Below are 5,298 nucleotides of genomic sequence, written 5' to 3'. Positions count from 1 at the left end.
TCTGGGGGTTAGGCTTTGAACATAGTTTAGGGACACACAACTCAGCCTACACCACAGACCAATGCATACATGGAATTGTGACACCACAAAGGCCACCATTTCAATAGAATAAATGCTGCTAGAAAACTTGGTTGTTTGGGGGCACCTGGGTGGCTCAGTCGGTTAAGCATCCGACTTTTGATTTCCACTCGGGTTGTAATCTCACAGTTTGTAAGTTCCAGCCCCACATTGGGCTCTGTGCTGACAGTGCGGAGCCTCCTTGAGATTCTCTCTCTCTCTCTCTCTCTCTCTCTCCCCCTCTCTCTCTCTGCCCCTCCCCTGCTGGTGTTATCTCTCTCTCAAAATAAATAAATAAACTTAAAAAAGTTCATCATTTACATGTGTCAAGAAAGTGAGGATTCATGACCTGAAAAAGAAAGAAAAGAAAGTCCATGTAAATATCAAGCAGAATGAGTTGTGCATTTGCAGTTATTTCTTAGGAGTTTGTTCTGAGGAAATTATCCACGCTCTCTAGAACTCAGGCTTCGTCCTCTCAGGTGAGGCTAATCGGACCAGCACCCCTGTTTTATTGGGAGGATTATGTTAGATACAAGAGAATCTACGTGTTCAGTGCCCGCGACAGCAAAAGCCCGCAGCCCATATCAGTTTTCCATCCTTCTCTTTCAAATTCCATATTTCCATCTCCAAATGTGAAACTGGGCAGAGGCCATCAGTTAGAGGGTACTTTTGGTTTACACAGGTAGATTTCTAAGAACTTTTCTTATTAAAAAAATAAAGTTTCTTGTGCTGTATGAAAGGAGAGTGGGTTAGCACTCCCCTTGCCGAGGATGGGAGAGGTCCCTCCCCCAACCCCCTCCCACCAATCCCCCCCCTTCATCCCCCACCCCCTGCCCCCACCTGACTGCATGCACATGATCAAGGCACTGCCACCTCATGGTGGCTTCTAAGTAATCATCTTTTGCTACTGTTCTAGTGTGGGGACAGATGGCAGGTACGCTTGGGGTGAGTACAGCATACAGTATAGACCAATTACATCACTATGTCGTACACCAGAAATGAATATAATGTTGTGTGCCAACTCTACTAAAAAACGAGTTTCCTTCCCATCTGGATGTCAGTTGGGCAAATCTCAAATGTACAGAAGCATAGCTTTCTTAAATAGTACTTAGTTATCATTGAACTTACACCTGGAACATTCCAAGGGATAGTTCTCACCTGCTTTGATCTTTTCCTGTATCTGGACTTTAGTGTGGGAAAATTTGCCTGCAGGATTCCTTTTTGCCTCCAAGTGGGGATTGACCACCCAATACGTTAAACCCCACATGCCAGAAACCAACCAACCAAAGAAACAAAAAAAGAGTATTCTTAATATAGCAGAGAATAATATTGCAGTGAGAAATTGTGGAGCTGGATTTGTGGTTCCAGATGATAAATTTGGGTCAATTTTGACTTTCCAGACCTAGCTGAATAACTCTCCACTACCAGTGGCCTCTTGTAAAAGCTTCAGATGAATGTGTATTGATGAATATGGTTGGGTTGTGTTAGCATGCAAATCTCTTTATGTATCAGTTTATAAAATTTCTGTACCACAGTTCTGGATTTTTCTTCCTCTCAAAGTAGAAAAATGAACTGATACCTCCGAATGAACTGCTTTTATTTAGAGATAAATAACACACAGTTTATCCTTTAATTGGAAATTTATCAATAGAGTTGGTTATTACCATTCTGGGATTCTGGTTTAGTTACCATAGGACTGTGTTCAGTCTATGTTGCTACATAAGATAATAATAAAAGAGTATAATGGCTTAAAAAAAAGGGATCTTTATTGCATACTTTGTTGAAATTCGGTATTTTAAAAAGCCTGTAAAGCCATGAGGCTGTAGGAAATCATTTGTTCTCTGCCGATGTGTGATGTGTGTGGAGGTAATTTCTGACTCTGACAGGGACCCGCACAGAATGACCATCGATGCTACCCGGGACTGTGGTTTTCATCAGCCTGGTCTTTGCGTGAGTTTATTTTCACCAAGGAAATAAGTTCCCCCCACCATCATGGTAACTGACCACTCTTCAGGCTTTATTAGGCTTTCCCTTTAAAAACCGAGGTCCAAATATGTAGCTCTAAGCAGCTATCAATGCTAACTGTGTCTAGCTCGACTGGAATGCTGAGCTCGTAGTCAAAACTTTTGGGGAAATAAAATTTTGAAGCTTCTGTGCAGACCTTGCTAGTTACTAACTTTGGTCTTAAGAAGGTGCCATGTGAAGCATTAAGCAACATTTAACATGTGTATCGACTTATTATACGATGAGTTTTGAAATTATCCATCTAAAAATTATTTTAAGGGTATTTCTCCTTTTTTTGCCTTCTCTCATGTATTTATAGAAGAGTTATTAGTGTCCATCCCATACGGGGGGGATTTATACCCCCTATTTCATTTTCATCCCAGCTCTGTGAAATAGAGGGTGTCACTGGCCATTGTTGTTGGTACCTTGTGTTTTGCAAATGAGAAACCAAAGATTGAACGAAGTATTCGGCTCACGGTTCCCAAAATAGTAAGTGTTGAGTGACTAGAGTGTAAGAAAAACAAACAAACAAAAAACTCTCAGAAAAAATTTGTGGGGGGTTCCTAATGATTCAGAGAATGTGATGCTCTGGTGATTACTAAAACAGTGAAAGAAAAGGAGGAGAGAAGGAGAAAGAAGGAAATAAAAGAAAGGAAAGGAAAGGAAAAAAGAAAAGAAGAAAAGAAAAAGGAAAAAAATATTTGAGAAGCTGTTGACAGGTAGGGATAGCACTACATAGATTAAATCCTGTCAGGCTTGAGTTTCCTATTTTTTACAAAATTGTTGCCTGATTACGAATTCTGAAATGAGAAAGCAGTTTGAAAGAGACACCATTTTCATTTTCCTTCCCTCCTAAAAGACATAACAGGTGCAATACTTACTGCATTGTTTTTCTCAAATCGGAACATTTTCATTTTATTTTCCTTCTTTTCTCTTTTGGTTTGTTCACTTGTCACAAGGAAAATTTCACTGAAATACTTGAATTTTCCTAATAGTCTGTGATGATTACCTTAGAGCACTAGAGGCAGTACAGAATACCCAGGTGTGCGGTCTAGGGAGGCGAGTGCTTCGTCCTAACTCATCAGCGGCAGCCTGTCTTCTTGAAGCCCAGGTAGGGTTGAAAAGCCACAGAAAGATACTGATGGGAGCCTTGCGAATATTTCATTATTTTCTCATGGGGCACCAGGAGCCACATTTTCATTGTGCTTTCTAAACAGACCTTCCTCCCTCCCTTCCTTCCTTCCTTCCTTCCTTCCTCCCTCCCTCCTTCTTTCCTTCCTTCCTTCCTTCTCACCTTCCCCGCCTTCCCTCCCTCCTTCCTCCCTCCCTCCCTCCCTTCCTCCCTTCCCCTCTCTCCCTCCCTCCTTCCCTCCTTCCTTCCTTCCTTCCTTCCCCCTCTCCCCTCCCTCCCTCCCCCTCCTTCCTTCCTTCCTTCCTTCCTTCCTTCCTTCCTTCCTTCCTAAATCTGCACTTGCATTGCAAAACAATACAAGTTTTTGCCATGAAAAGAAATATCCACTTTGAAGTGAGACTATGCAGGAGTTGCCTACAGCATGCAGCCTTCGGCAAAGCACTTAGCATTTTGAACCTCAGTCTCCCATACGTGGAAGGGAGATCATATTATCTACTCTCAAATTTCTTATAAGGACGGTATGATACAGCATGTGCATGGATCTGTTACAGTGCTTGGGACACTAAACACTAAATGCTATTTTCATTTCTTTCTCAATATCATTTTATTACTTGTCTCCGACAAAGCATTTTATTTTGACATAAACACACCAATTTTAAAGTATGAGCCTGTGATCACAGTCTGAAGCAAAAGTGTCAATGCTTTTCAACCAAGTTAAGTTTATTAAATAAAAAAAGCCTATTATTTTCAGGGTGCCGTATCTGGTGCAACGGAGGATGAAGTCAAGTGAAGCATGAACTTTGTTCCTAAGGTATATACGGTCTAATTGAATCTTGAGGAAAAAGTTAAAAATTACTGGGTTAGCTGGTAGGGTGGATCTTACATAATGGTGAATAATCTAGATGGTAAAGAGTGGCTTGAATTATTAAAGCAACGGTCAGAGATGTAAGGACTTCCACAGAAAGTACTGCGGTTCTAAGGGTTATCAGGGACATTCATAAGATGCCAACTAAAATAAATATATTGATGAATTATTTAAAGACAGAGCAAGATAAATATAGACATCCCTCAGTTTAATTATGGACTAGAATCTGGCAGCAAAATTTAAAGGGTATTTTTTAAGAGAATCCCACTGAAAGCCTCATTGCTTCTCGTTCCTAACATTTGGAGCTTTTGTGGCTTTTATCACTACCAAATCTTTTACTGTTACGGTAAGTCATCTCCCTTCAATATATAAAATACTTTTCACAGGAAGAGATTTTTTTCTTTTGGGATCTCAGATGCTCTTCTCATAGAATCAGCGTTAATGATGTCAGGAGTCGGGGCGCCTGGGTGCCTCAGTCGGTTGAGCATCCGACTTCGGCTCAGGTCATGATCTCGCAGTCCGTGAGTTCAAGCCCCGCGTCAGGCTCTGTGCTGACAGCTCAGAGCCTGGAGCCTGCTTCAGATTCTGTGTCTCCCTCTCTCTCTGACCCTCCCCCATTCATGCTCTGTCTCTCTCTGTCTCAAAAATAAATAAACATTAAAAAAATTAAAAAAAAATAATGTCAGGAGCCTTCAAGAACACAGTAGGACTCATGGAATGCACAACACACAGTGGTCATTAAAAAGTGAAAGTTGAATCCGAGACTAAACCTGAAACAATTCGTCTGAGCATAATTAAGTGCCAGCTAAACTTAGATGAGAATTAAAAAAATTCCTCTAACAAAACAGTTTGAAAATTACTACAGATAACTGAAGAGGTAGATAACTTTGAAAGTTAGAACTCATTTCTCACAATGAACTTAGAAGCGTAGAAATAGATCTTTTATAATTGGCGTGACAAGAGAAATAATTTATTAACATGTAGAAGAGAGTCCCAAGCTTATAGAAGAGGGAAGGTTAATTACTATGGCAGGAGTCAGTTGATGCTACGTCCCATTCTTTACTTTACGGATCAGTTGGTTTCTTAAATGATTTCCTGTATGGTTTGGAGGAGGAAATAATTTTCCTGACTTTAAGCCTAAACCACCTTTGCGATAGCATTTTTGTTTTAAGCTTATGATCCAGTCTTTATAGAAATGGTTCTTTCCTTAAGCCACTGTTCTAATGTGCCAGTACGGGGT

At 40.6% G+C, this 5,298-nt stretch overlaps 1 pseudogene; it reads left to right on the top strand.

Moving 5' to 3' along the window:
• Positions 1-783: 783 nt before the first annotated feature.
• LOC115511385 lies at positions 784-959 on the top strand (annotated as a pseudogene).
• Positions 960-5,298: the final 4,339 nt, after the last annotated feature.

Source organism: Lynx canadensis, chromosome A3 (assembly GCF_007474595.2).
Source record: "Lynx canadensis isolate LIC74 chromosome A3, mLynCan4.pri.v2, whole genome shotgun sequence".
NCBI classification, from domain to species: Eukaryota; Metazoa; Chordata; class Mammalia; order Carnivora; family Felidae; genus Lynx; species Lynx canadensis.
The sequence above is the reverse complement of the archived record's forward strand: the minus strand, read 5'-3'. Positions and strand labels throughout refer to the sequence as shown.